Raw genomic sequence first — 24437 nt, forward strand, 5'->3', positions numbered from 1 at the left:
CTGCAAAGGTATATAAAGAGATTATATATTTAGTTCTGGAAAAGAGTTTTCGTCAGTCTCTCATTGTGATTGAGACATTTTGGAATTCAATTCCACTCTCTCTCTCAACCAGTAGCCACATGCTGTAAAGGCGGCCATCTCCCCATTCATATGGACCTTTCATACTCCTTATTATCACATTATAACCTGCAATGAAGTCTGGTGGCGACCAGTTTCAATCGGGTAGAGCGAATTACGTGCGGAATATAGTGCTTTTTAACCACGGGCTGTTTTCTGCCGCTTTGAAATCTTAATTCTATATAAATTTAGCAATATGGGCGGTGTTTGAAAGCAATTTCGTTGTGTGTGTGAATCATTTTCAGGCCTTTAATGCAGTTTTAATCTTTCTATATAGTCATCTATATCTATTCATAGAATTAGGGCTCTCGGTGGTAAATTTCAAAGCAACATTAATATTGCATTAAAATACCGTAATAACGATTACGTTTAGAGAATGTCTCTGGCAGTTAAAGAGACTGAGGAATATAATTCCGTTTTCTCTATGTTAATGTCTTTCGCTTTCTCAACTGTGTGGCATCTACTTGTCCTCTGAATTTGTCAACCCATCTGACTCAAATTCTCTCTGTGTCATTCGATAAGGCCATAAAACATAGAAGCAGAATTAGGCCACTCGGCCCATCAAGTCTGCTCCGCCATTCAATTATGGCTGATATTGTTCTCGTCCCTATTCTCCTGCCTTCTCCCCATAACCCCTGATCCTCTTGTTAAAATAATCTATCTCTGTCTTAAAGACACAGTGATTTGGCCTCCACAGCCTTCTGCAGAAAATTGTTCCACAGATTCACCACCCCCTGGCTGAAGAAATTCCTCGTCATCTCTGTTTTAAAGGATCGTCCCTTTAGTCTGAGATTGTGTACTCTGGTTCTAGTTTTTCCTATAAGTGGAAAAAACATCCTCTCCACGTCCACTCTATCCCGCTCGCGCTTTCTGCTTCTCTCTGTCTGCCTCTCTCTGTCCGCATCTCTGATTATCCCGCTCTCTGTCTCAATCTCACTCTCTCTCTGTATGCCTTTCTCTGTCTATCTCTCTCGGTCTGCCTCTCTCTGTCTGTCTCTATCTGCCTCTCTGTCTCTCTCTCTCTTTTATCTCTCTCTGTCTGCCTCTCTGTCTCTCTCTATCTGCCTCTGCCTGTCTGTCTGTCTCTCTCTCTGTCTATCTCTCTCTCTGTCTGCCTCTCTCTCTCTGTCTGTCTCTGTCTATCTCTCTCTGTCTCTCACTCTCTGACTGCCTGTCACTCTCTCTGTCTCTCTTTCTCTGTTTATCTCTCTCTGTGTCTGTCTCTCTCTCTCTGTCTGTCTCTCTTTCTCTGTCTCTGTCTCTCTCTCTGTCTGTCTCTCTCTGTCTGTCTCTCTCTCTGTCTTTGTCTCTGCCTGTCTGTCTCTCTGTCTGACTCTCTCTCTGTCTGTCTCTCTCTCCGTTTGTCTCCCACACTCTCTGTGTCTGACTGTCCCCGGAGTTCCCACTCTGTCGGCCAGAGTTCTGATTCGTTTCGCACTCCTGTGCCACCCGGACGGTGTCACCTTTTGTACTCTGCACCTGCTTTCCTGCACCAAGGAGGGATCCCTGCAATCCGCTCGGCCTTACATTATTGTGGCATTTTTAATGCTTTAACGTCATTGCTCCCTCGCAGTCTGTCCTGGGAAGAGCCGAGACCCTTTCATATTGGCAGAGTTGGAACGACCCCAAAGTAAATCTCACATGTGCTAAATTACAAAAGTAATCCTTGCTATAAGTAGGATTTATCTCAATGGCACATAGACAAAAAATGTAAAAGCAATAGCAAGTCATTGGATAAATAACTATCTGTAATTAAGACTCAGGCCACCAAAATGATGTATTCAGAAAGTGGGGCGAATTTATTGAATGTACAAAATATAGACAGAAATGAGTTCGTTCAAACTGTGATGATTATTGTTAGTTATTTGGCGAAGGCTAAATCTACTGAGCGGACTTTTTAATGGATTTTTCCTCTATATGGTTGCAACCTGTGTGTTAAAACGAAAGGTTCAAAATTTGATTTATTGAAACAAAACCCGCAACCGAACTGGAATGAAAGCGAGATAATTTCAGTTTAGCAGACAGGGAGGGGGAGGGGGCAATGAACTCCAGCTTGCTCTCATTCACTTCAGGGACATGGACTGTAACTGGAGAAGGAGACTGTCATCCGATCTAAAGCCGGCAATGCCCTTCCCTGTCAGCACATCGCTCTGCAACTCCCTCCCTCCCTCACTCTCCTACCGCCCCCCCCCCCCCCCCCCACCTCGCTTCCTCCTCTGCATCAGATCTTCCCAGAATAGCTCAGTCCGTGCACAGAAGCCTGATAATCTGATCGAGATGAGATTAAGAGCACGCACTCTGCAGCATCCGACAGATTTCTCAAAGGCGGATTGACCAGACTCGTTAACCCTTTCCACACCTCATTTCTCCTCTCCCCCACCCCCCCCCCCCCCCCCCCCCCACCCCTAGAAAAAAACAATGTAAGAGGAAAATATTGCTGCAGTTTTATCATGTCTCAAATCCTCAGCATGTCAGGCAGAATCTGCGGAGGGAGACATTGACACATAGAAATAAACATTTCAATCCCCGGCCCGCTGAGGGGGTCTCCAGCTTCTATCTCAAAGCAAAAGGCAACATGGTTAAAGGCAGGTAAAAGAACACAGAGGAAGAGTTCCACTGTGATGAACACATCAGTAATGTTTCTTTTCTCTTACAGAGTACCCAATTATTGTTTTTTCCCAATTAAGGGACAATTTAGCATGGCCAATCCATCTAACCTGCACATCTTTTGGATTGTGGGGGTGAAACCCACGGAGACACGGGGAGAATGTGCAAACTCCACACGGACAGTGACCCAGGGCCGGGATTCGAACCCGTGTCCTCAACGACGTAGTCTCAGAGCTAACCACTGCGCCACCGTGCCCCCCCCCCCCCCCCCCATCAGTGTAATCTTAGCAGAATGCGCGCATCTTACCCACTGGCTGTTTGTCCATGGTCTGCTCCCAGTTTAGTTACACAACCTGACACTGACTCCTCAAAGTTCTCTTAGCCTTATCTATTGTTTAAATGTCAAATTCCTCCGTGCATAATAAGGCTCCGGATCATTGAACAAAGCAAGCGGTTGTGGGTTCAATCCGTCTCGGGATACAATCGGAAATTTGACTAACAGTGGAGACACAAAGATGGAAATTGACAGCATCTACAAGAAAGGTGCAAGAGACAATTTACTAACCCGCTGCCTGTGTGTTTGTAGGTTAATTTTATACAATACCGCACGGGGGGGAGGGGATAGTTATAGGAGGGAAACTCTTTAAAAAAATAAAATAAACAAACAATAGTTCTGTTTTGTCAGCTGGCCACGGAAATTGAATAAAATAGAAACGAGTTTAGAAATTCCCAGCAGCTCTGGCTGGTTCTGTGAGGGCGGGTTCACATCTGAGAGGAGATTTTGTTATCCCAATGTCGGCCAGACCCGGGGGCGAGAGGGTTGTGGAGGGGCATGGCGATGATTTCCACCATCTCGCCTTGTGTGGAAGGTACTTTCAACAAATGTTGTCTCGGCTGAAAATCCAAACACAAAAACATGTGGTTTAAACAGCACGCAGGTAAACATGGTTGTAAATCCATTCGAAACGGGGTCGGATTTACGATCACATTATATTTCGTTAATCCCCCCACGCCAGGACATTTTCTGAAGGGATCTTTTGCACAGTTTTTCAGTCGATTTCTCAACTGGGATGGCTAGCTGGACTGTTCAGTAATAACATCATGTGAGAGCCGAACGGGTTATGAATCCTCTGTTTTATTTCTCCTTTTTAAAAATCATTATCTAACCCCCAACAACCCCGCGTCAATGCGGGAGTCAGGGGCCTAATCAGTTTGTGATGCATTTTAAAAATGCATTTCCTGAGAGTCCATCAAAACAATGTGAGAAATTCTGAAATGCATTTTGTTTTGTGATCAATGTCATCCTTTTTTTCAATTTGCAACATAAGGTCCCTTTGCTTCTGCGCTGGTCTTTCACTCCAATCTGTAAAACCCTCAGTAATCCGATGATGCAGTTTATAGATAATTAAACAGCACAACAGGAATAGTCCTTGCCTGCAACCGTACGCCAGCTTCGAACTCTAAAACGTCTAGTTTGATGGTGTGACCCTCTTGTGCTTGGCTGTAGGCGATGCATCGTTTGGTGATGTTAGAATTCACTCTCCCCCGAAAACTATAGAAGTGTGTGTGTGTGTGTGTGGTATTCAAAACTGAGACTGGTAGATTTTTGTGAGGCCCTGGTATTCAGGGATCGGGCACCAAGGCAGACAGAGTTAAGATGCACATCAACCGTTCCCTCCAACTGAGTAACAGAACAGGTTGGAAGGGCCGAATGGTCGACTCATGTCCTGAGGTGCTTTCCCATGTTCCTGTGTGACATTGTACCTGCAGCACATTGAATATGCAAAGGGTGCTGTGTCTGCAGTGAATATTGCTGGGCAAGGAGGGGCAATGTAATGATCCCTTCCCATTAACATGAAACCGCTCATTGAAGATAGAGAAACGCTTGTTCGCCAGCTGCTTTATCCTCTCCCAGTCAGGTCCCAAAACGCTTTATGCACAATGAATTACTCCGAACTGGGAGAGGTTGTTATGTAAAGGGAGCTACAGGTTTTCACTCCTCTGTAACAGCCAAAGAACCGCTATTTATATTTGCATAGAAATGAAGAATGGGGAGAACATCCAGATCTAGCCTGGACGTGTGCAGCCCAATTTTGCAACCCTCCAATGATTTCTCCCGAATATTTCGCATCCATGGAAAAAAGGGCGTTAATTTGCTTCCCCTGAAATAACCCCCCCCCCCCCCCCCCCACACACACACACACACACTCCCACAAACACACACACACACACACTCCCACAAACACACACACACCCATAGGAGTTAGATTAGTTAACGCAGGTATATTTGGGGATTGGGATCTGTGACTCCAGGTTATGGAAGTACTAGGTTATAGATTGGACTTGATTCTATTACCCGAACCTCTTCAACTGCTGCCCTGCCGTCTAAAAAGGATTTGGTGATCTCTCACTGCAGTTGCCTGGACCCGGTTTGCCCACAGACATGGAAAGAAAATCGTTGCTTTCTGCCCAAATATCGCCTGTTGCCATTCAAATAAATCACCCTTTTGCAATCATTCCCAGGGACTAAATCAAAGGGTATATAATGCCAGGATTACTTGTTTAATTTCCAATTCTTTTGTGATATGAATGTATCCCTCCCCGCCATCACTAATTTGTCATCAGATGTCGCTCCTGGTAAGTGCTGGATTTTTCTTCCCAGAAATTCAAACCTATTTTGGAAATGTTGTAATGTTTTTTCTTTAACCGTTGTCTTACAGACGCAATTAAATGACACCTCGTTGTTAACGGTGTATATGAAACGAAATGTTACCCTGTAAGTAGTGGCTCTGGCGAATGGCTGACATTGGAGTTTAAACATAAACTGGGCGGGGACGGGTGGGGTGGGGGGGGGGGCAGTAAATAGATGGACAATAGTTTTGCGATGCTTCAAGATTCTTGGTCTATCTCTGTCCGTCCTTCGATTGCCCATCTCTGCATCGCTGCTCTTCCTCACTCCCGCTATGTTTATTTCTCTCTTTGCTTTCCTGTATTTCTGCATCCTGAAATATCCGACCCCCTCACCCCCCTGTGCCTATTCCTCTATTCTCTCTTTAGTGCTTTTCTCCCTGTGTCTCTTACCCCCCTCCCTCCCTCGCTCTGACCCTAGTTTAAGGAGATCGATTACACCAGGAAATGGGACGAATTAGTGTTGCTTAGAAAGCCATGTGGGCATCGGGGAAAGAAAAAAATCACTTACGGCATGACTGCAGCCTGAAATCAATCATTTCTGCAGGTCAGCTTTCTCAACGGGTAAAAGACGGGAGTGCCTCTGGGCGGGGCGGAGGATAATGCAGAGTGCCGCAATACTGCGGCATATTCTGTCAATATGTCAGTCCAGATGTTGGAACTGTTTCAAGAACGTGTAGGAGAGGGAGAGATTGCAAAATCTGGGAACCATAGAAGGATATACACTCAATTTAGTGAATATAGATACTGTTATGAATAAGTTAGAAAGAACCAATAGAGATATAGATTTTAACCATATCAATTGTAACTCTAGATTATCATACCCGGATATTGACCTGATTGAGAGAGCTTTACAATGACCAGTGGAGGGCGAATATTTGATAGAAAGATTTGGCCACACCATCTCGCCAGCAAAAACGGTAGCAGGAATAAATCACAAAAAAAGATGAAGACTGGAGTGTAGAAAGTGTTGATGAATGGATAGGTGTGCTGGCAGGTCGGGAGCACGCAGGTGGAGACAATATAGTGGATGTGAGATTCGCATGGATGGTTTTCCGATTTTCCACTCTGTCTCTGGGTTGGGCGCACACTCTCACACACACACTGATCCCGAGCTATTGAAATTCAGCCAAAGGATTCAGCGAGCAAAAAGACAAGTTCGGCTTGGGCAGGTGGGGCAAAAATGATCATTTGGATCTCGTTAAAAAAACAAAAACGCGACTTCGAAGCGGTCCCAAAATATAAACCAGGTCTTAGACACAGAATTAAACTTGCTGGGAACGAGTTTCACTATCAAGAGTTTCCTTGGGCTCGGTGACAGGTTGAATTTCTGGAGATTTGTTATTCCAAGGGTGTGGTTCATCACTCTGGGAATTGCCCAGATTGGAGGGGAGAAGGTGGGATGGGGTTTGAGGTGGGATGGGGTTTGCATTGACTCCCCGCTCAAACATTCATGTGGAAGGACCCTGGGTGAAACTGACGCGCTTCTCAATCTGGTCAGTTTCACGAATGCACATTTCAGGCTGAAAGCAGCGAGTGCCGCTCCTTCAAATAAAACAAATAGCAGGCTCCCGGGAATGAGTGGATAAAAGAGAGGGTTGGCATTTCCTCCAGGAACCGGGAGTTGGACCTCAGCAGTAAGGACAACCGACTAAAGGCACAGCTGAAAATGGCAAAGAGGCAACAACCCCCAAAAAATATGTTTAAAGAGTTTATTACTTTTCGGGGGAGGGGGGGGGGGGTTAATTTATTACAGTCGACAGTATTCTCATAAACACTTGCTCGGAACACTGTCACAATGAGTGCGAACAGGTGGGGATGAGCGAGCTGGCGGCGCAATCCGAGAGGATTTAAACAGAAAAAAAATGATTTCAAATCGGAGGTTCTGCTGATCCGGAGGTTTGGGATTATTCTGCATTGGGTGAGACATTAATCTTTCCGATTGCAACTAAACCCCAGGCCAGCAAGAAACGAAAACAAAACAAAAAACACCGAGATGGAGCTTCCCAGCTTTTCTAACCCTTTTCATTTTAATTATTTCGTTAAACACTTGCCCCTCCTGGACGCACCCTTTTTCATTTCAATATTGACGGACCAGCTCTCTGATCGAAAACAGAATGAGCAGGATTTCCACATGTATCAGCTCTCCATACTGTTCCCTTGCCGTTATGTCAAATAGGTGGTCGAGTAAACGATATCTCCTAATCAAATGTATTCAAAAAAAATCTGTGTCTACCCACTCGTTCACTAGATCGAATTTGTCGCATCATTTCTGAACGAACTGGTGGTTTTACATCATTCAGAATTTTTATATTCCCACTACTTAAATAGCCAACATTTTCCAACTCCGAATTAACCGGCTAGACTTTTAAAAACGTAATCAAATGTCCCCGGTCGTTCCTCTCCACTTTGCAATGTTTCCAGGATAACTCATTTCTTCCTGGTTGGGAAAGTGGGCGTCAAACCCTCCCAAATTTAATGCGGAAATTTGCTGCTAATCAGCCCTTCACATTCATCAGCAAACTGGAAAGGAGAGCAGACTGATTTGTGGGGTACGAGTGAGTTGGAAAATAATAAAACAAAGGGTTTGAAGTGAATGGAAGGGAGCCAGGCTGTTTTGCTGCATTGCAGGCGGCTCTCAGCCCTGGGCAGAATCACCTGACGATCAGAAAGCACTCCAGACTCCCTCCTCACCTTGACAGCCCATCAGGGATTCTTCAATCAGTTGTTCTTCACCTGCCCTAAAGTGGACAATCGAAGAATTCGCAATGCAGCAAAGTGCCACTGACTCCACCCTCCCGGGTCGGTCACTCTCAGGCAGCCATGGGCCAATTAACCGGGACTGCATTTTCTGCCCATCTCCATTGCTATCTCCACAGATCTGTGAAGAGGGGCCTTACGGACCTGGAAACGTTCGCTCTGTTCCTCGGACAGCCGGTTTGTGATACAGAACAAGGCCAACAGCGCGGGTTCAATTCCCGAGGTTATTCCCGTCTTCTTAACCTTGCCCCTCGCCTGTTGCCGCTCACCTGAGGTTGGGTGGCCTTTGGGTTAAATCACCACCCGTCAGCTCTCCCTACCTTAAAGGGGGAAACAGGCTATGGTCATTTGGGACTGTGATGACTTTACTTTTGCCTAGATCAATGTTGTTCGCTGTCTGTCTCACCTTATTGCAATGGTGTCGTTTATGTGCCTGGATTCAACCCTCTGTGGCCAATTAGGGAATGTATAACAACCCCACCCAGCGATGTACTTAGCAAAGTCATTCAAGTTTGAACCTGGTCCACCCGAAGCACTATGACTTCCTCCACCACCTCACATGCGGTTTTATACTTGGTATTTAGCAACCTTATTTGTCGATCGTCTCAACACAATTATTACAAAATTATCTTTTAACATGAAGGCAATAGATGCCTCGCCATTTTTATCTGCATCTAATGTTTCAACGGCTATGTTTAATATTAGGTAATAATGCTTTGGGGATTTGCATAACATTTACAACTCAGCCTTTCCCAGAATCAGTCTAAAACAATTAAGATTTGTATATTCCATTGCATTATATTAAATCTTGGCAGAGGCTTTACCGGAGTTTACTGTCCAGCATCACTCAAAAAGATTCTTTTTTTCTCTCTCAGGGGTTGGCGAGTCTCTGGAACATTCTTCCTCAAAAGGCAGTGGAAGCAGAGTCTTTGTATATTTTTAAGGCAGAGGTAGGTAGATTCCTGACTAACAAGGGGGTGAAAGGTTATCGGGAGAGGTAGGTTGGAATGTGGAGTTGACAGTACAGTCAGAGCAGCCATGATACAATTGACTAGCTTGAGAGGCTGAGTGGTCGCGAGTTGGTAAAGTCAACTTGCCCAAATCTACTAATAATCTTTTTAGTGTCACAAGACAAGTAGGCTTACATTAATACTGCAATGAACACTGTGAAAATCCAAATGCTCTGGAGAAGCTGGCCAAAATTCTCTTCGGGGCAAAGTTAGATGTAAAACACTGCTTGTCTTCCAGATGATGTGGTGGATCAGACAGACAGGCAAGTGTCTGGGAACCAGAACAGAAGGTCAGCAGTGAAGTAACTAAGGGAGAGATAGAGACTAAGGCCAGTAAGACTAAAAGGAAGAGCAGGCAGAGTTGCTGAACACAGTGGGGCTGGTGGTCTTAAGTTTCAAGGTGAGAAGTATAACAGGTAAGGAAGATGAACTTAGAGCTTGGATTAGTACTTGGAACTATGATGTTATTGCTGTTACAGGGATGTGGCTGGCTGAGGGAAGGACAGGACTGGCAGCTAAACGTTCCAGGATTTAGATGCTTCAGGTGGGATAGAGGGGGATGTAAAAGGGGTAGGGGAGTTGCACAACTGGTTAAGGAGGGAGGACACCTTGGAGGGCTCATGCAGTGAGGCAATATGGATAGAGCTCAGGAATAGGAAGGGTGTAATCACAATGTTGGGGGCCTTCCAACAGCCAGCAGGAGATAGAGGAGCAGCGATGCAGACATATTTTGGAAAGATGTAAAAGCAACAGGCTTGTTGTGGTGGGTGATTATAACTTCCCCAATATTGACTGGGACTCACTTAGTACTAGGGGCTTGGAGGGGCAGAATTTGTAAGGCGCATTCAGGAGGGTTTCTTGAAACAATATATAAATAGTCCAACTCGGGAAAGGATCATACTGGACCTGGTATTGGGAATGAGCCCAGCCAGGTCATCGAAGTTTCAGCAGGGGAGCATTTCCGGAACAGTGACCACAATTCCAAAAGTTTTAAAGTACTTATGGATAAGGATAAGAATAGTCCTCAGGTAAAGGTCAATTGCTCAATTGGGGGGAGGCTAATTATAACAATATTAGGAAGGAACTGAAGAATTTAGATTGTGGGTGGTTGTTTGAAGGTAAATCAGCATCTGACGTGTGGGAGTCTTTCAAACGTCACTTGATTAGAATTCAGGACCGGCAAGTTTCTGTGAAGATGAAGGATATGTATGGCTAGTTTTGCGAACCTCAGCTAACAAGGGATATTGTGAGCCTAGTCCAAAATAACAATTTCATAAGATCTGAAGACAGAGATCAGATGAAGCCCTTGAAGAATATAAAGAAAGTAGAAAGGAACTTAAACAAGGAGCTAGGGGGACTAAAAGTGGTCATGAAAAGTCCTTGGCAAACAGGAGAATCCCAAAGCAATTTATATGTATATAAATAGCAAGAGGATAGCCAAGGAAAGGGCTGACCCACTCAAGGACAGCGGAGAGAATTTATGCGTGAAGCTAGAAGAAATGGGTGAGGTACTAAATGAGCACTTTGCATCGGTATTCACCAAAGAGAAGGACTTGGTGGAGGATGAATCCAGGGAAGGGTATGTAGATATTCTGGGTCATGTCAATATCAAAAAGGAGGCGGTGTTGGGCATCTTAAAAATCATTAAAGTAGATAGGTCCCAAGGGCTTAATGGAATCTGCCCAGAATACTGAGGGAAGTGAGGGAAAAAATTGCTGCGGCCTTGACAGAAATCTTGTATCCTCATTAGTTACAGGCGAGGTCCCGAGAACTGGAGAATAGCCAATGTTGTTCCTTTGTTTAAGAAGGATAATCCAGGAAATTATAGGCCTCATATCAGTGGTAGGGAAATTATTAGAAAAGACTCTTAGAGACAGGATTTACTCGCATTTGGAAACAAATGGACTTATTAGTGATAAGCACCATAGTTTTGTGAAGAGTGGTCATGTCTCACTAACGTGATTGAGCTTTTTGAGGAAGTCGTGAAGATGATTGATGAAGGCAGGGCAGTGGATGTTGTCTACATGGACTTCAGTAAAGCCTTTGACAAGGTCCCTCATGGCAGACTGGTACAAAAGGTGAGTCACACAGGATCAGAGTTGAGCTGGCAAGATGGATACAGCACTGGCTCAGTCATAGAAGACAGAGGATAGCAATGGAAGGGTGTTTTTCTGAATGGAAGGCTGTGGCTAGTGGTGTTTCACAGGGATCAGTGCTAGAACATTTGTGGTTCGTAGTATATATAAATGATTTGGAGGAAATGTAGCTGGTCTGATTAATAAGTTTGCAGATGGCACAAAGATTGTTGGAGTTCCAGATAGTGAAGAGAACTGTCAGAGGATACAGCAGGATATAGATCGGCTGGAGACTTGTGCAGAGAACTGGCAGATGGAGTTTAATCCAGACAAGAGTGAGGTCATTCATTTTGGAAGGTCTAATACAGGTGGGAATTATAAAATAAATGGCAGAACCTTTAGGAGTATTGACAGGTAGAAAGATCTAGACATAAATGTCCACAGATCACTGAAAGTGGCAATGCAGGTGGAGAAGGTAGTCAAGAAGGCATCCGGCATGCTTGCCTTCATTGGCTGGGGCATTGAGTATACAAATTGACAAGTCATGTTGCAGCTGTATAGAAGCTCAGGCCACATTTGGAATATTGTGTACAATTCTGGCCGGCAAACTACCAGAAGGATGTGGAGGCTTTGGAGAGGATATCAAAGAGGTTTACCGGGATATTGCCAGGTCTAGAAGGTATTAGCTATGAGGTGAAGTTGGATGAACTCCGATTATTTGACTGGAATGATGGAGGTTGAGGGGCGACCTGATAGAGGTTAATAAAATTATGTGTGGCATGGACTGAGCTGCCTGGGGAGGTGGTGGAAGCAGATACCATAGCAACGTTTAAGAGGCAGCTTGATGAATACATGAATAGGATGGGAATAGAGGGACACAGACCCCGGAAGTGCAGAAGGTTTTAGTTTAGACAGGCATCATGATAGGTGCAGGTATGGAGGGCCGAAGGGCCTGTTCCTGTGCTGTTCTCTTCTTTGTTTTTCTTTGCTACATCCCCATGGATCAATTCCTCTTTTTCCTGCTGGAACTCTGACTGGCTGCCCCTTGTCCGGTTGAGGAATTCATTGTCCTGTTATGTGTGTGAGGGCAGCGGTCCAGTCTCCCTTCACACCCCTCCCAATTTCTGCTTCAGTCTTTAAGCCTTTTACTTGGGTTCAGTTGAACCTAAACTTTAACTGTTCCGATCTGAGTGCTAAATTATCCCCCATTTCCAGTCCCCCTGTTATTGGGACTTTTAAATGACTTTTTTGCCCCTCTTAAAGCACTCCCACAGTGTTGAGTTCCCCCAAGGGGATTGTACTTTTTAAGCTTCACTCTTAGAGATCATATGGATCGGAGCTAAAGTTAAGTTGAATTCTAACAATCGGTACAAATTTCAAATAAAACAACACCCAGAATCACCTTCTACTGGAAGCATCAACATTTTGGGAAATTTATTGCAGGAATTAATTTTTGGTGCATCAGGTTTCGTGATCAGCTCTGTATCTCTGACTTCAATTCAATTGCTTCGAGTGTAACTCTGTCTCTTTCAGTTCAATGGAGACCTAAACTTCCCAGTATTTTTGTTAATTGTTTAAATGCCAAAACTTCCGTAGAAATTCAATTCAATTACCTGCCATAGACACAATGGGACATTGTGGCACACAGTGGATAGTGATGCCTGAAAGACTGGGGAATTCGATAGTACTTTCGAAAGGGAATTCGTGCACCGGGCTACCAGGAGAGCCAGGATTTTGGGACTCATTATTGGACAATCTCTGAAAGAGCCGACACAGGCAAGGTGGACTCATTCGGTGGTCGATGATTTCTGGGTCTTAGAATCCACACTACATGCGATTCACAAAAGCATTCCGCACACATGCAGGTTCTACAGCGATAGGCAGAGACTAGGGAGTAGGGACATCCATTTGTTGGCACAACTGCCCCAAAATGTTTACATGTCCACAGCCAAATAAACGCCAATTCTCATGTTCTGCCTTCAAAGCAGTCCATAATTAAACATTTCAGACCAGTGACCTGATTTAATCATGAGATTAAAGAACCGATTTTTCCAGCCGGGTGGAAGCCATTGGTCATCTTTTATTTAAAGAGACATTCATTGAAAAAGAATATATGTTAATCAGCTTACCAACTATGGTTTTCCCTGATTTAAAATAAAGCTATGGGAGAAGGTCACGTTGCAGCATGTGACTCATTTCAGGAACGTTTGTAGTGCAACAGGCCTCAAAATGATTGGAACTGGAACCAATCCAACCAATCCAACGTGGGGAGCACCAGAGATGTTTTTTTACCTTTGTACTTTCCCGCTTATTCTGAGTCAGAGAATATGTAACATGTCAGCCACAGTGTGTGTGAATGAATGTGGGCGGATTGGTATCAGTGAATCTGTGAGAGTGTGATTCAAATACCATTGATCAGTTTCTTTCCAGCCAATGTTGAAGCTGAAACTTAAGTGTGTCGTAAAGTCTTTGATGGAATAATCACAGACAGACTCTGACTGGGCTGGTCTAGTTTGTATTTCTCTTGCTCTTCGTAGCAAGTGTGTTAAAGTATTTATCACTTTAAGCGTCTCCAAAAGGTGACACACCAACTGGTTTATCGGGGAAGTCACTGAGGCGGCGAGAATTAAGTGAATACAGTACTGGGAGTGGTGTAAATGTGCAGTGAAGCCCAAAAAACGTCTACATTCACCTGCAGGAAGTGCATCGCAATTGTTAACATTTCTGCTAATGCGTTGTCATCCTGCAGTGGGAACACACCTAACATACAGGGTCCATGCGCCCAACCACAAATCCACCCTCCACAAAGATCTGCTGCATGCAGAATTTTCAAGACTGCAACTAGGCTGCGGTAACTTCAAGGCAGTAATCTAATCTCGAGACTTGGATCATTTTTCTTTCATACTTCTTTCCCAACAATTCTCTTCCCTTCCCCCTACCTCTATGAATTGTGCCACCCACTGGGATTTTGTTCCGTTTCTCATGTCCAAATGTTCCTAGGCTATTTGATTTAAGTGGTCACCACAGCCAAACTCAACCTTGTCCTCTCTTCTTGCTCACCCAAATAGATTGAACAAGGAACAGGAATCCTGACATCAAATACAATGCTGGACAGCTGAACCCAGGTAACAGCCATAGACTAGTGATCATTACCTGACACTTTATTATTTGTATTGCCTTAACCAACTGAGACATCGGGGGACTCGAATGATTACTACAAACCATCCAAGTTTTTCCACTCAAGACTTGTGGTATCATTATTTTCACCTCTGTTATCAGCAACTTGCTGTTGCTCCCAGATGCCCTATTCTCAAGAGACTGCATCTCAGGTATTTCTCATGCTTTGTGAAATCACTTCCATTAACCTCCTTAAGAAAATACCGAGCAAGAAATCACCACTGTCCTGTCAAGCCTACTTGCTGCACAGGTCACATGCAATTCCCACTTCAGTGAATCTCATCCAGCCCATTTAAACTCCTAGGTGTGAGTTCGGCATGACTTTTGGCTGATCCACAGAGGTTATCAAATAGAACATCAGAATGTCCATTAAGCAATCCTCAAAAAATTCCTCAATTCATTCTTGGTCATTTGCTCGCTGCAAACCACACTTCTCTCCATAATCTCCACCCACCAAGCACCACCCACCAAGAACCATCTCCAACATTCCTGTACTCAAGCAGATATCTAATCAGCAACATTTTTCTGGTCATGCAGAACAAGCCCTCAAAACATTTGATTGTCATCTGCACATACCACGCCAAGTTTTACTATCATCCTATTCATGTCGTTACAATAGTTTTTGAAGGGTATAAATTAATTTTGTTGTATGTTTTTTTATTCGTTCATGGGACGCGGGTGTTGCAGGCTGTGCCAGCAATTATTGCCCATCCTTAATTGCCCTTGAGGGGGCAGTTCAGAGTCTACCACGTTGCTGTGGATCTGGAGTCATATGTAGGCCAGACCAGGTAAGGATGGCAGATTTCCTTCCCTAAAGGACATTAGCGAACCACATGAGTTTTTACAACAATCAACAATGGTTTCATGGTCATCATTAGACTCTTAATTCCAGATTTAAAAAAAATTAAATTAAAATGTCATCATCTGCAGTGGCAGGGTGCGAACCTGGGTCCCCAGCGCATTACTCTGGGTCTCTGGGTTACTAGTCCAGTGACATTACCACTACGCCACTGCCTCCCACATACACACTTTATATTTTGAGCTGCAGATGAATTTTCTTCTAATCGTAAGTCATGAGATTTGTTAATGCTGTATTTTCCCTTCAATCCTGTACTTATAGTCCAAGAGAAATAGTCTACATTCTCTGTATTTTGCATGCATAACCCATGGATTACTGCCATCTCTCTCTTTCTCTATTTTCCAGTAGAATCAAGTTCAGCTCTGGGATCCAGTTCTCATTAATAGAGGCCAGAGACTTGGAATCATCATCACTAGCCCATTACATCAACATCTCTTTGAAGGTAGGAGATGCAAACTTCCTATAATAACCCACACTGTTAAGGTTTAGAAAAATGTGATTCAGCATCTGATGCTGTACTCTTACGATGCTTTGCAATCCAATGTTGACTATCTCTGTTGATGGCAGATTCACATTGAAGTAGGAACCTCTCATAAGTGGGCAATCATCACAGGCTGCTGGAAGTCACCTTGTTACTTGATAACCTTTTTTGGTGTCATTGGCAAACCTTTGTTTCTTGCCAAAGGACATTCTTTGTCAGCTACATTGATTAGTGTTGAACCTTCAAGCATTCTGAACATATTTCACTTAATTATTCCAGATTACTTTGAATGATGTAATGTACCAATAATGTTGCTGCTTCACCACCTAGCCTGGTGTCATCAGTATGTTATATACCACAAGAAGCACCCTGCTCTCTTATCATATCTGAATAGTTTAAAGAGCAGGGGAACCAGGTAGTCATGTCCTGACCTTGTATCAACTTATCGACTACAATGGAAAAAGCAGGTCTGAGTCTTATTCTCAGTTTTACTGAATTGCTTGGGGTGACTCTGACTCCTGTTCTGTGTATGGCACTGGTAGAATTCACTGTGACAACACACAATCAGTGAATTACCATAGGGCCATAAACAGAGCAGAGAAATAACCAATATGCCACAATGCCGACCTTGGAAAAACACCTTCAGTAGGCATCAACACCCAACCCCACCTGGAGTATGATAAAATCCTGCTTCAACAACTAGACACCACCAACAATGCAATGCCATCTATTGGAGTGGTAGAGAGAGGTGCATGTGTTGTAGATTATCTATTAAAACTCACTGCCATGCTTAGTATTATGTACATCAAAGGGTACACTGGAATGGGTACTGGATGAAACTTTGTGCCTTAAAGGGAGCAACTTCAAAATAGAGTGTATGGCAATATCTTTCCATTTGCTTGTGAGAATTTGACAGATGATGAATTTCTTGTGCATTAAGTCATCCTGATGAGCTACCTCTTGGAAATTAGGAGGATCATTAAGAACCTTTGTGTGGACACAGAGCCTTTAAGTGACTTGTAGGTAAATGTATAAATAACTAAGGCCGTTCAGGAACTGGAATGTTTATTGTTTCCTTTGGCCTTTTCTAGTAACAAGACTTTTCCCAGCACCTACAATATACAATGCTGTGGAGATGAAACAAAATAGGTTGTTTTAGCATTTGGAGAGGAGGGGTCTTGATTTGGAACTGGGAACAGCGACAGCCCTATTAGAAAAAAATAACATGTTTATAAAATAGGATGATCTTCAAAAATTGTTTCAGCACAGATTGTTCAGGCAGAGTCTGACCATCAACTCATCAATGTTCTATGCTGTTGAGTGTTGAGCAACCTGAGAAAGTTAGATATTTGTTCACTGTCCAACTATGAATCCTGCACATCCTGATATGAGCAACTGATATCCAACCAGTTATCAGTTGAAATGATTCAAATCTTTCTCCTCAGAAACCATTAGCAAAGTCCTTGACATTTGTTAATAAATGTGACCCTGCATGCTGAAGACAGTAAAGAAATAGAGAAGAAAGCCAAAATGTACCCATTTTCAGCAGCCAAAGAGTTTATTGTTTAACAATTCCAGCCACTCCATCCTCCCAACAGAAATAAATATTCTGCCGCTCACTGCCAAATCTGCCCTTTGGACTGTAGAAGACTTTGGCTGTGGTCAAGAAGGTTTCTTAACTCCCACATGCTTGTTGTAGATGTAACCAGGAACTGCCAAAGGTCAATTGCCATAAGCAACTGTCCATGTTGCAATATAGAAAACTGACAGGCAAACCCCCGAGATTTGATTAGACTGAGGTCTTGATTACCAACCCTCTCAAAGTACTGAAGGAGGAAGACATCAGCTCCTCAGTCAGAATCATCTGGTAAGTGTGAGATAGGGTTTCTATTGGAGAACATCTATCTCCTACATTAGGTGAACAGACATTATTGATGACAGTTTAGAAATTGGTCGTAGCAGTCAAAAAGCCATATGTGTTGATGTGATATCCTCTGTCCACTATTTTAAGGCAGTACTAATTATTTACTTCATCTGGAATGTTAAATCAATGTTACTTAATATGTTGTCTACTACATTCGTGCTGATCATACTTTAGACCATCTTTCTATTTATTTTGTCCTTTCCAATTTAGCCACCCCTCCTTTTCTCAAGGAGTTCACTGTGCTTGTAAATGTTTCCCAAAGGCAGTCACTGGTGCCTCATCCAACCAGCCATTGCTCAGCCATCAGCCTTCGCAATGGATGCATCAGCTTATTAAACAATGGGGGGTACGAACAAAGTTCAATTCTCATACATTGCACTTTCAGACAGGAATCAGCGGGTACTTTTCAGGGTAGTTTTAATATAATAGCTTTATTATTGTCACAAGTGGGCTTACTTTAACACTGCAATAAAGTTACTGTGAAAAGCCCCTAGTCGCCATATTCCAGTGGCTGTTCGGGTACACAGAGGGAGAATTCAGAATGCCCAGTTCACCTAACAAGCATGTCATTCGGGACTTGTGGGAAGAAACCCGAGCACCTGAAGGAAACACACGCAGACAAGGGGAGAACGTGCAGATTCCGCAGACAGTGAGTCAAGCCGGGAATCAAACCCAGCTCCCTGGCGCTGTAAAGCAACAGTGCTAACCGCTGTGCTACCATGCTGCCTTTTTTTCTCTTTCTCTTCTTCAAACCAGGGGTGTTGTGTCTGTTATGGCAAATCTATCATTGCTCTAGTTAAGCCACAGGGGCTGGTGATTAAACTTTGGACATTCAAGGTCTATGGTTCAATGAACTCCTGAGTAAACCCACTGAGCTCAGGGTGGGAGCAATTGATTTTCTTAATAGCCTTCCTAATATCAATGATTACATTCATGAAAAAAACATTCCTTCCTTGGGCAACATGAATTATTTGGTGCCAGTATAGCACCTGGGGGAGTCTGTTTGTATTTCTGGTTCATTTTTGATCCAAAGGTATTAATAAAATCATTTTTGTTTCCTTGTCTCTGCAGTTGAGACAGGTACGTTCAGTTCCATTGAATTCAACCCCCGAAGCAGTTACTTTCCCAAGGACAATGATAAGGTGCAGGAAGACATAGTCTTCAGGTCAGGCGGAGCCAACATCAGAACTTTATCTCCAAGGGACTAAGCCTATACACATTGTACTGTCAGCCAAACACAGAATACATTTTGCCCGTTGCAAGACGCACTACAAGGTTTTTTCTCTCTCTGTGATGCACTGTACAGACTGCAAGATCTTCAGCAACAAGCCAAGGGACATATCAGACAAACAAGGCCGATGGTAGTTCTTCAACACCTCCATCACCGTCTGGGACATAACTGGAAAGGATACATGTTTGCCTCATTGAGTCATTGGCAACCTCCATGTCAGTATTCAGTCTGGCCTGCTGATGCCTGCTAACATGATATGACAGCCAAGAACAAGGAGAATGGACTGGGATACAGTCAGTTGGGAGAGCAAATTGGCTTCATACTGCACCCACTTTCCATACTTGTACCTTTCAACCCAGCTCCAGGAGGTTGTAATTCAGAACTCAATTGAGTACTCTGAAAACCCATCTATGGAGGTTTTGGGACTCCAATGTCGTGCTCCCATCTGGCTGAGGTGGCCCATGTAGGAGGCCCTTGAGGAAGAGGTCCTCTCCGCTTGACATAAGGATTGTGGTGCAGGCAATTACAGCAAAATGTATATGGGTTTTGAAAGTACAAGTGAAAACTTACTTTCCCCTGCACTAGTCACCCAAGTTTAGAATTTCCCCAGGAACTTCCTCTGATCTCTCACTGTCACTTTGGCGGAATCTCTGGAGAAATGGCTCAAAACAAAATGGCCTTTCAAACCATTCCTTTTGATATCTCACTCCTCTTCCAGTCAGGTTGTGCCAGGTTGGTTCGATGGCAGCCCTCTTACCTAAATCAGGAGATCAAGGGTTTAAGCCTCAGTTGAGGATTTAAGTACGTAGACATGGACAGCAAGTGAAATTTTTTTTTTCCTTTTTTGAAAAGAAATTCCAGAACTGATGAAAGGGAATCCACCCCCTCAATACTGCTGTCTGTGAGAACCTTGTGTACAATTAACCTTCAGGTGGATCAATAGCTTGAAAGTGCCCCCCCGCCCTCAAGTCAACATTGAATTGGTGATCTTGCTCCAAGAAGGCACATGGTGAAAGGTGGGAGCGATGGAAACCATCACTAAGCTGCCGTTCTGATGCTGGGCTCTGACTGAGTAAAAGGAGGTTTATTCTCGATCTATCCACGTTAAGAGCTGACTCGAGTGTTGTGGCAGGCAGTCTGAAACAATTGATTGCCCAGAACTAAATTCCAGCACAAACGATGTGCTGATAAATGAGTTATTATCAGTTATTGTTTGGTGAGATCTGCATTTTACAATGCCACCCCATGAACTGAATGGAATATTTGGTTGTAGGTAATCTTTTGCACTGTTGTAAGTATTTTATTGCTCCTTCTGATGCCATCATCTTACAAACTCTTCAAAAGACTCCCAGAACATGCAATTGTTGGGGGAATATTTGCTCACACTAGTAAGTTACAAAGACAACCCATTATCTCCAGCAATCTTGCTAACAGGCTGGATATCGGAAACTCCACCCATGTAGAAATGGGAGCTCAACAACAACATCTTGCTTTCATATGGTACTTTTAATGGATGTTTCACAGTGGTGGCGAGGAAGATCGAGCTGTCATTGAAAAGAACTTGGGAGATTTGAGCAGATATCTGTACAAAGGGATGGTTGGTTGGGGCTAGATAACAAGATGAGAGGCTTCCAGAAAAGCTGCTGAGGATGTGGCCACCGTAACTCAAGGCTCTATCGTGATAGGTGGAATGAAAAGAGAGTGAATATTTAGGAGCTCTGAATCTCATCAGCAATATTCCACCAAGGAGCCCTATAAACTATTGCTCTGGTGCCTGGACCCCAGCTGTAACATTGCATTAGTCTTGGCTCAGTGTGAATAACAGAACTATGTGTGGGATTTCCTCCCCTCCAACCAAATAAAAAATAGTCAAAGTTCTTACAAGGGTCGGAATTGGATAGAGGCCCTTTGAAAAAGGTCTCGGATGATCGGAACAGAGGCATCTCTCCTTTGCCCATTTTGGCACTAGCACATTTTTGCTTTTGTATATGGCCTTTGAGCAATTATGTGTAGTGCCAATATAGGAAAAGGATGCACAGCAACCATCATTGTCCAGGAAGAGAATACATCTCCTGACGGCAGAGTCTCAGGGAGAAAAATCCACTGCATAGGGTACAACAGAAGGTAGGAAAGAAGATGAGGTGAATCACAAAGCAATGATCAGGGGTCACAAAACCTGGGGTTTAAAAGAGCATAGACTGTAAAAGGATGGTAACAATGGGGAAAATGAAGAGCTTTGGGCAAGAAGGAGGTGGGGCAGGGGATGGTACAATGCGTCACTCGAATATTTTCACTTTGTCCTCATGTCTGAAAGTCTTCAGTTTCTCTGCAGCTCTCCAGTGCCACTGTCTTCTCCCTTTCTGTCTCGTTACTGTTTGATATTGCTGAAACATTCCCTGGTGTATTGTGACCTTGCTCTCTTTCCCTCACTGGTAACTGAGCTGTATCAATGATATTGATTTTCTTGTCACGTTTCCTTGTCATGGGGACTTTTCCCATGTTTTGCATTTCTGAGCTGTCTGATATTGAGCCCGGCGCTGGATGACTTCATGGATTCCTTTCAGTGCAGGAGTACAGTGCAGGCACTTCACTGGAGGACAATACCTGCCTCGGTTTCACAACATGCCAACAGACACATTGCCACCTGAGTCAGAGGAGATCGCTGCCTGGCTGTTTTTGGCAATGGTAGAACTCACACTGGTGAGATAGTGGGATCCGGTGGTTCTAGACTTGCCAACTATTGCCAGAGAGCAGAGCACTCCCTACATTGCCTATCAACCATAAAAAGTGGGGCTGTGTGTCAGAAGTGGACGGGAAGTGTGCATCAGATCTGGGTTGACCTGACTGATGGTGGACCAGTGCTGCTGAGAAAGGGTTATAGTGGCAAAAGATAATATATGACAGAGATAACATAGGAAATACAACCTGGTGAGAATCCTGGATAACCAATCTGATCAATAGCATGACATGGAGCTGAAAATTGCTCGGAGAGAGAGATGGAAACACACAAGAGAGACAAAAATAATTGGCAACAAGTAGGAGGGGCAAGTTAGAATTCTTTTCAAGCATCGAGTTGTTACCATCTGGAATGTGCTCCCTGAAAGGGTCACAGAAGTAGATTCAATAGGAATGGGAGCTGTATAGTTACTTGAAAGGAAAAAGTTGCAGGGTTATGGGAAACAGCAGGGCAGAGTCCCTTTAAAGATCTGCCACAGTATGATGGATTGAATGGCCTTCTTCTGTACTGAATGGTTCTGTAACAGGGGTACAGGGAGTATATATATGTATACATATATACACAGACAAAAAGGACAAATAAATACATAGAGGTTACAGACATATATGCACAAAGAAAGAAATCCACATAGATACACACACGCACTTCTACACCCAGATATGCCTCAGAATAAATGCACTTGGACTTTATGCATAATTCGCGCTGATTGTGCACCTTCTGACACTGGAACATGGCAGCACATTTGAATGTATTGCATCATGTCCATTGCAAATTTGCACTAAGCTTTGTTATGGAATGAGTGTTGGCTCTACATGGTTGAATAGCTATGAATTGACCAGAAAGTTTCCCTTTCTGGAAAGATAGTTTGATTGAAGGACAGGCAGCCACACTCCTGACCATTGTCAGAGCCCTGACTTCAAGTTAGTTTTATGCCAATGTTTTCACACAGACACAGGGACAATCAAATCCACTGTCACTGGCAGCCACCCACACACCTGCCCCACAAACCGATCTATTGTTGTCCCTTGGTATCTGAAGCAGGGTGTCAGGTTTTGATTGTACAAATGTTTATCCCACAACAAAACTCTGTGACTCTCTAACTCATCCCTGGTGCAGTGAACCTTTGTGTGGCTTGTTGATCCGAAAGAGAAGAGGGGGGGGGGGGGGGGGGGGGGGTGTCCCACAATCCAGACACTATTTATTGAGGATTTTGGCATTGAACTAAACTCTCAATGAGGGAGCCTCCCTACCATGGGATGAGGAGGGGGTTGGTATTCAGGGCTCTTTTCAAAGAAGGAATCTTTAACACTGAGAATGTTCAACATTGACGGCTGGTGATGGGCTCCCTCTACAATGATGTGTTGACAATCTCACTGAAACATTGACAGTCAGCACTTCCTATCCAGCCAATATATACATTCTTCTCTATAATTTATGAGGGATGTAGAAGTTCCACATTCAGTAATCTGCTTGTAAAAGGTACAGGAGAGGGTGGGGGAATTCTCAACTTTAAATAGGTTCCGTTTATTGAATCTGTCCCAGACTCCCTTTGCCAAATTGCCCAGAGAGGAGAGGCAATGTCAGTATAAAGGTGCTCACTCCGCACCGCTCAGCCAATCAGTCTCAATAATTGGCCTCAGTGCCCCTGAAGGAGGCACCCAGGTTTCCTGCACCCTATTGCTGTGAAGTGAGGCCTGGTTATTGTGCCTGTGTGTGGCTGGAGGGTGAGTACTGGACAGATAGAGCCAACCTTCCCCCTCACCAACTCTTCAATAGTCTGCCAAGTTACTACTGCCGTGACTCGCTTTGGAGGTGCACTTACCCCAATAAGTGGGAGGGAACCAGCACAGAACACCAACAGGCTGCTGGGAGAGTGTTGGGGCCCAGGGACCCAGGTCAAACCCCATTGGTGCAGAGGTGCTGACCCAGGGCAAACCCCATTGGTGCAGAGGTGCTGACCCAGGGCAAACCCCATTGGTGCAGAGGTGCTGACCCAGGGCAAACCCCATTGGTGCAGAGGTGCTGACTCAGGGCAGACCCCATTGGTGCAGAGGTGCAGACCCAGGGCAGACCCCATTGGTGCAGAGGTGCTGACCCAGGGCAACCCCCATTGTGGCAGAGGTGCAGACCCAGGGCAAACCCCATTGGTGCAGAGGTGCTGACCTCAGCCACACTGCGGCCAGGGGGCTCCGAATGGACCAAAAGGGGTCCGAATCGGAGGGAGCTGTCACCAAGCTTTGCAGTGTGTGTGGGGGCCCTTCATTTCCCTCAGCAAACATCCCTCAAGTTGCAGACAGCATTGACCCTGTCTCATTTACCGCAAATTTATTCTGTTGCATCCAGCTGGATTTTTTTGTCCACGGGAACCCCCACTGAAAGTTTTCGCCTGCTCACTTTCGATAACTCGGCGACACCCACCAACAGCACCGCCCTGCTGTGTCTCTGGTCTGGAATCCTCCCGTCACTCTGGTCTGGGACCCTGCTGTGTCTCTGGTCTGGGATCCTTCTGTGTCCCTGGTCTGGGATCCTACTGTGTCCCTGGTCTGGAATCCTCCCGTCTCTCTGGTCTGGGATCCAGCTGTGTCCCTGGTCTGGGATCCTACTGTGTCCCTGGTCTGGAATCCTCCCGTCTCTCTGGTCTGGGATCCTGCTGTGTCCCTGGTCTGGGATCCTGCTGTGTCCCTGGTCTGGGATCCTGCTGTGTCCCTGGTCTGGGATCCTACTGTGTCCCTGGTCTGGAATCCTCCCGTCGCTCTGGTCTGGGATCCTGC

The 24437-nt window shown here is 44.5% G+C and overlaps 1 long non-coding RNA gene across 1 annotated transcript in view; it reads left to right on the top strand.

Annotated features, from left to right (window-relative positions):
• The window catches only part of LOC119973519, a 25140-nt gene extending 2785 nt beyond the window's left edge, over positions 1-22355 (top strand). The window contains exons 2-5 of the long non-coding RNA XR_005462338.1: positions 9048-9122; positions 14326-14382; positions 15639-15735; positions 18770-22355. This is a non-coding gene — a long non-coding RNA (uncharacterized LOC119973519). The remainder of the gene's footprint in view (positions 1-9047; positions 9123-14325; positions 14383-15638; positions 15736-18769) is intronic.
• Positions 22356-24437: the final 2082 nt, after the last annotated feature.

The sequence above is a fragment of the Scyliorhinus canicula genome, chromosome 11, assembly GCF_902713615.1.
Source record: "Scyliorhinus canicula chromosome 11, sScyCan1.1, whole genome shotgun sequence".
Lineage (NCBI taxonomy): Eukaryota > Metazoa > Chordata > Chondrichthyes > Carcharhiniformes > Scyliorhinidae > Scyliorhinus > Scyliorhinus canicula.